The sequence below is a fragment of the Cebus imitator genome, unplaced genomic scaffold, assembly GCF_001604975.1.
Source record: "Cebus imitator isolate Cc_AM_T3 unplaced genomic scaffold, Cebus_imitator-1.0 Scaffold48, whole genome shotgun sequence".
NCBI lineage: Eukaryota > Metazoa > Chordata > Mammalia > Primates > Cebidae > Cebus > Cebus imitator.
In genome coordinates, this window is record NW_016107363.1 from 1,503,343 (window position 1) to 1,510,919 (window position 7,577).

The window sequence follows — 7,577 nt, forward strand, 5'->3', positions numbered from 1 at the left end:
TAGTAGAGACAGGGTTTCTCCATGTTGGTCAGGCTGGTCTTGAACTCCTGACCTCAAGTGCTAGATGATCTGCCCGCCCTGGGCTCCTGAAGTGCTAGGATTACAGGCATGAGCCACTGTACCTGGCCCTGCACCAGTCTTAATCTAGAGTAGATGGGTTTCTCTAAAATAGAAAAATGTGGTATGAATGTGCATTTCTTTTTTGAGAGAGAGTCTTGCTCTTGTCACCCAGGCTGAAGTGCAATGGCACAATCTCGGCTCACTGAAACCTCTGCTTGCCGGGTTCAAGCGATTCTCCTGCCTCAGCCTCCTGAGTAGCTGGGATTACAGGCATGTGCCACCATGCTCAGCTAATTTTTTTGTATTTCTAGTAGAGACGGGGTTTCACCATGTTAGGCAGGCTGGTCGCAAACTCCTGACCTCATGATCCGCCCGCCTGGGCCTCCCAAAGTGCTGGGATTACAGGCATGAGCCACTGCACCCGGCCAAATGTGCATATTTCTTTGGAGAACTCAAAGCTTTTCTCAGATTCTTAAATAAGCAGAAGAGCAAGAATATGATTCCAAAAGGAATAAAACATTATTCCTTTAATTGGTTAAAATTAAGCTTATGAAGTAATTCTGGGTTCTGCATTGGCACTTTTTATAATAAAAAGGAGACACTGCCATTGATGACTATGTTAGAAGAGTCAGTTTTTCTATCTTTTTTGTGCTTTTCAGTACAAATTCACTTAATGATACTATTCTCTACTTCTTAGAATGTATTTTCCTTCATGATCATCCACTGAGATCAAACTGATGTGCCAAGCACTCTACTAAGCACTTGAAAGCATATTAGCTCATTTAGCCATCACAATGAATCTCCAAGTAAGAATCAGTATCTCCCCATTATACAGAGAAGGAAACTGAGACAGTTAAGATTGGTTCTAAAGCTGCCTGCCTGTGCTTATAACCCCTGTGCTATATTGTCCTCTTTGTTGTTAGAGTCCTCAGTTTGTGAGTGTAAGTGCTCCCATCCACTGCTTTGTTTATAAAACATCCGGGTCTAGCAATTTCGGAATTTTCCTTAAGAATTCAGTCAATCACATGGATATAGATCACCCTGAGGCCCACAGGTGATATTCATTCTGAATCAGAATGTTTGCTTCCCACAAAGGGAGGTATTGTTTTTATAAACAAATTTTGCAAGACAGGTTAAATAACATCACATACAACACTAATTAGAGGCTTCATGAATTTATATTAAATTGTTAGTTAAAGAGAAAGAAGACTAATACATCAAGGATTCTAATGAAAACATGATCTACATGTAAAGCAAGAGAAAAGTTGCTTCCTAACACTTGGAAAGGCAAATGCATACCAAATTGATAATTAACAAGAAAGTAAACACTGAAGATAAACTGATGCAGATTCTCCTCTGTTTTCGCAACTCTGCACTGAAGACTTAAACTATACAACTCAGTATTAGAAGGGAAGAAAGTGTCAAATAGACACTTTAGTGTCAAATAGACAAGCCTTTGAATCTAGGCTCTCCCATGCCTTGGCTACTACTTGACAGCTTAATTTGATAAACTATAAAATAAAGGCGAGACCTCACTTGTCTTACAAGGTTGTTGAGAGGATACAATGTCCACACCATATAAATGGTCAATGAGCATTAATATTCTTCTTTCCTTTAGAATTTTTCTTATAATGGGACTTCATGACTAAAACACCAAAAGCAATGCCAACAAAAGCCAAAATAGACAAATGGGATCTAATTAAACTTAAGAGCTTCTGCACAGCAAAAGAAACAATCATTAGAATGAACCAGCAACCAACAGAGTGGGAAAAAAAATTTGCGATCTACCCATCTGACAAAAGGCTAATATCCAGAATCTACAAAGGACTAAAATATACAATAAAAAAACAAACCCATCAAAAAGTGGACAAAAGATATGAAAAGACACTTTTCGAAAGGAGACATTTATGTGAACAAACATGAAAAAATGCTCATCATCGCTGGTCATTAGAGAAATGTAAATCAAAACCACATTGAGATACTATCTCATACCAGTTAGAATGGTGATCATTAAAAACTCTGGAAACAACAGATGCTGGAGAGGATGTAGAGAAATAGGAATGCTTTTACACTACTGGTGGGAGTACAAATTAGTTCAACCATTGTGGAAGACAGTGTGGTGATTCCTCAAGGATCTAGAAATAGAAATACCATTTGACCCAGCAATCCCATTACTGGGTATATACCCAAAGGATTATGAATTGTTCTATTGTAAACACACATGCACACTTATGTTCATTTTGACACTGTTTACAATAGCAAAGACTTGGAACCAACCCAAATGCCCATCAAAGATAGACTGGATAAAGAAAATGTGGCACATATACACCATGAAATACTATGCAGCCATAAAAAAAAATGAGTTCATGTCCTTTACAGGGACATGGATGAACCTGGAAACCATCATTCTCAGCAAACTGACACAAGAATAGAAAACCAAACACTGCATGTTCTCACTCATAACTGAGTGTTTAACAATGAGAACACATGGACACAGGGAGGGCAATTTCACACACTGGGGTCTGTTGGAGGGTGAGGCATTAGGGGAGGGATACCAGGGGGTAGGGAGAATGGGGAGGGATAACATTAGGAGAAATACCTAATGTAGGTGATGGGCAGATGCAGGCAGCAAACCATCATGGCATGTGTACACCTATGTAACAATTCTGCAGGATCTGCCCATGTACCACAGAACTTAAAGTAAAATTTAAAAAAAAGCATTCCATGGAGTTTTTAGATAAAATATGGAAAATTGCCTATCTAACAATATTGAGTCTTTAATCTACAAACATGAAATGGCTATTTTTATGTCTTCTTTAATCTCTTTCATCATGATTTGCTGTTTTCAGTGTACAAATCTTGCCATTATTTTCTTAAATAAATTCCTATGTATATCATTCATTTTGGAAAAAAATTTTTTTTTCCTTGTAATTTGGCATAACATCAGAATGATTGTTTCCTAGTGGCCAGTTCTTTAAACATGAAGGACTTGATCCTGAAACAACTCATGTCTAAGAGATACAGGACCATTTACAAGAAGCTCCTGAGTATTATTTAGAACAACTCTAAAAATCCAACTTTGGCATTTCCAAAATATATCAAACCAGAAAGCTGACTGACCCAGTGTGTGTTGTCCAAGATGAACAAAGATGGGGCAAGAGACTCCCCAAGACAGAATGTCCTTTTCTAACAAAAGTCATGATGGGCAGTAGGATAGAAAGCATCATCTTCTGGGTGTTTTTCTAAATAGCCAGTGCTCATGGATTAGATATGCACAAATATAATTGTTTCTTTGAAAACTATAATGACTATGCATAAAGACTGTTGATTATATCATAGTTTATATTAGCCGAATTCATTCTTAGAAATCAATAACCAGTCCCTTTTATCTGTAGGGGACTCATTAAATAAGTTATGCTCTATACATTTAAGAGGGATTCCCATGGTTGTGATAGTGTGAGAAAAACATAATTTAATGTTATTTAATGCTCAGTGCATTAAGCTACCTTTTTTGTTTGAAAATACATTAATATGACTACAGTGTATGTACACATGCAAACAGAATTTGGAAGGTAGAAACACACAGCATGTCTTTTCATTTAGATGCTTTCTCTATAATAATTTTGTGTTGGTCTAGTAATAAAAACAGAAGTCATTAAAAAAGATCCAGATCATTTACAATACACATAATCATGTCTTACCCTTCTGTGTTCTTTTTTCACAGGCCAAAACGCATAAATATACCCCAATTTCCATTAACAGGCAACATAGGGAAAAGAACTTTGTGATATTTTGCATTTTCTACTTAAGGAAAAACTGTTTTCTTTATTCATACTGAGCTGACTAGGAGGGAGTAAAAAGAATGAGAGAAGCAGCTGATTAGGGTGACATGAGGCTTCAAGATAATAATTATGACAATCCCACTTAGCACTAGGATAGCACCTAGTGTCTTCAAAGCTGTCTCAGATATTATCTAATTAAGTAAAAGGAGGAAGACAATTACAAGAGTGGAAGATTTAATCTAAGAAGCATGAGGGGGCCTTTAGATACTGAAGAGATGAGAACAACAGAGGGGCAGTAAGAAGAGTAGCCAAATAGAAACGTAATGCAAGTGTGATATATCATTAGTTCACAGATGTATTGAGGGCTGAAAGCAAAAAGAATAGATTGAAAAGACTGGGGGAGTGCAGAAATGATAAAACTCATGGAAATGCAGAAAGGGAAGCTGCTGGAAATTAACAAAACCCTATTGTTTCTAGAACCCCACATCATGAATCCATGGAACATTGCTTTGTAAATATTTCAATGTATTATGATTCCCATGATCCTGGGACTTACATAATTCCAAAAGCCTTAAACACTGGGCCTGCCACTCAGGATTACTGACAACATTTATCTCTGTAATGGAAGGAAAACATTAAACATACATCACAGATGTTCTGTGAGAAGCCTTAGAGAACTGCCAAGCTCCTGCCCCATGATCCAATTTAAATGCATCCAGAAAACAAGTACCTCAAAGGCTATCAAAAGAGCAAGTCTCAAGCATCCTAAGAGAAGAAGGTTATTCATTAGGAGCTCGGAGAAAAAGCTGCAATACAAAATGCTAACTTGAAAACCTGCAGTTCTTGGTTGATCCAATTCTTGTTAATATTGGTCTTTTTCTTCACTTTATTACTTTCTCCAAATGGCCTCATTCTACATATATATTAGTGATTTTAATTTAATAAGATCAGTAACATGTTCCCTTGATGTTCTTCCTAGGGTAGAAAGAGAGGTGACATTTGCAATGGCCCTTGAAGGATAAAGAAACAAGCTGTTATCTGCCTAGATGAGGGGAGTGAAACCCAGAAGAGGCAGTGGCAGGAGCCAAGTGCTGAAGAGCTGAAAGCCAGAGATGGGATCTATACTATGATCCAGCAGGTACAACAGGCAGAGATGTCTAAGGGTTTTTCCATTTTTCATGATGTTCCATGACTTACTCTCTTCTTCAGCAAGTTTGAAGGTGTGCAATGGTACATTACCCACCCTGAAGATGGGCATCTCAACACGTGCTTTTTTTCCCCAAAAACATTCAAGTGTGCAATGGAATTACAGCTGCCAATGACCAAGTATGAACTGTGTGGTCCAATGGTGACTTGCACATGTAAAAGGCCATATAAGAAAAAGTTCGATGCACCAAACACAGCTGTGTTCTTTGACTATACCTGCATGCCTTATTGAATTTTTTAGTGCTTTACTGATCTAAAACAATCAAAAAATCAGATTCCTAGCTCTCTACTGTGGATATTGCTCACTGCATTTCTAATATTTGACTTGAAGTAGCAGCGGTGGGGGTGGTAAGCATGGGAAGAAGGCCAGCTTGTGTCACTGCAGTTAATGCCAGGAAAATTATGAGCACTTTCAGCAGGTTTATGAATTAAATATAAAGGTCTTAATTTTAGCAAGATGCCCTCCTAGGACTGCCCTCCTCAGTTGTCATAATCATAGCCTACTTTTTCTTTTTCCTTTTCTTTCCTCCTTTTTCTCTTCATTCCTTCTATCATTCTTATATTCATTTCTCTATTTACTCATTTCTCTGATGCAAAACCACTTAAGTTCTTTAATGCTGTGATCACTGGAGGGGAATATGTCTTTTGGGGGCCATAATTCAACCCACTATACTGGTTTTGGCTCTATTCTCCCTGACATTACCAATGTTGAGCAATATATAATTTAAAAAACCTACAGCATGTGATGTGATATATTGAAGGATACAGACTTCTTCATAAGCAAATATTGGAAACAACTTAAACTTCCATCAACAGGGGACTTGGTTAAATAAATTTGGTTCATCTATCCAATAATACCACACAGCTATTAAAAAGGACAAAGTAGGTTCTGGATCCAAGATGGCCGAGTAAGAGCAGCTCTGGATTGCAGCTCCCAGCAAGAGCATGGAGGGTGAGTGGTTGCCGCATTTCCAGATGGATTTTTATTGCCCACAGACCAGGAGATTCCCGGGTGGAGGAGCACCGTGGGTCTCCAGTATGGCTGTTTCAGCTGTTGAGCTCTCTGCACAGAAAAAAAACTCACATGGGTCCGGGTGCTGTTTCAGCTGGTGACTAGAGTGCCTGAGAGACAGAGTTGCCCATTCAACTGATAAAAAGGGGACTGAAATAGGGAGCCAGGCCAGGAGATTCCTGAGTGGAAAAGCGCCTCCAGCGTGGCTGTTTCAGCTGATGCAGCAGGTCTACACACAAAATCTCATGCAAATCTGGGCGCCTTTTCAACTCGGGACTGGAATGACTGGGAGACAGAGTCGCCCATTCAACTGAAAAAAAGGAGTCTGAGGCAGGGAGCCAGGTGATCAGGCACGGCTGGTCCCACCCCCACAAAGACCAGCAATCTGAAATGCTCTGGATTGAGAGTTTCACAGCTAGCACAGCTGAACCCAGGACGGTCCAGCTGTGTGGTGCGGGGGTGTCCGCCATTACCGAGGCAGTCCACCACTACTGAGGTAGTCCACCATTGCTGAGGCGGTCTGCCATTGCTGAGGTGGTCTGCCATTACAGAGAGAGTCCGCCATTATAGAGGTGGGCTGCGATTGCTGAGGCAGTTCTAACTATACCCCTATAAACAGGACTGCAGGGAAGTTCACATGGCAGCTGGGTGGAGCCCACAGCAGCTCAGCAATGCCTCTGCTGGCAGACTGTGACTAGGCTCTCTCCTCACTGAGCAGGGCATCCCTGAAAAAATGTAGCAGCAAGACAGAGACTTATAAATAAAGCCCTACTTCCTGGGACAGAGCACCTGGGGAAAAAAAAGGCTGTTACAAGTTCTGCTGCAGCAGACTTAAATGTACCTGCCCAACATCTCTGAATGGTACAACGGAGCTCACAGCTCAGCATTTGAGCTCCTAGAAAGGACAGACTGTCTCCTCAAGCAGCTCCTAACCCCTGTATATCCAAAGAGTCACCTCATAAAGGAGAGCTTAGACTGACATCTGGCAGGTAGCCTTCTGGGACAAAGATAGAAGAAGAAACTGGCAGCAACCCTTACTGTTCTGCAGCCACTGCAGATGAGCCCCTGCAGATGAGCCCCAGGCAAGCAGGGTCTGGAATGGACCTCCAGCATTCCCAGAGCAGAAGGACATGACTATTAGAAAGAAAACTAAGAAACAGAAAGAAATAACTTCTCATCAACAAACAGTACGTCCACTCATAGAACCCATCTGAAAGTCACCAACTACAAACACCACAGGTAAATAAATCCACAAAGATGGGAAGAAACCAGCACAAAAAGGATGAAAACAACTAAAACCAGAACACCTCTCCTCCTCCAAGGGATCACAACTCCTCACCAGCAAGGGAACAAGGCTGGATGGAGAATGAGTCTGATGAATTGACAGAAACAGGCTTCAGAAGGTAGGTAATAAGAAACTTGTCTGAGCTAAAAGAACATGTTCTAACCCAATGCAAAGAAACTAAGAACCTTGAAAAAAGGTTTGACGAAATGCTAATGAGAATAAACAGCTTAGA

The 7,577-nt window shown here is 40.1% G+C and overlaps 1 protein-coding gene across 2 annotated transcripts in view; it reads right to left on the reverse strand.

Annotated features, from left to right (window-relative positions):
* SYNPR (synaptoporin) overlaps window positions 1-7,577 on the reverse strand; it is a 340,334-nt gene that overhangs the window by 96,284 nt on the left and 236,473 nt on the right. The gene's annotated exons all lie outside the window — the stretch shown is intronic.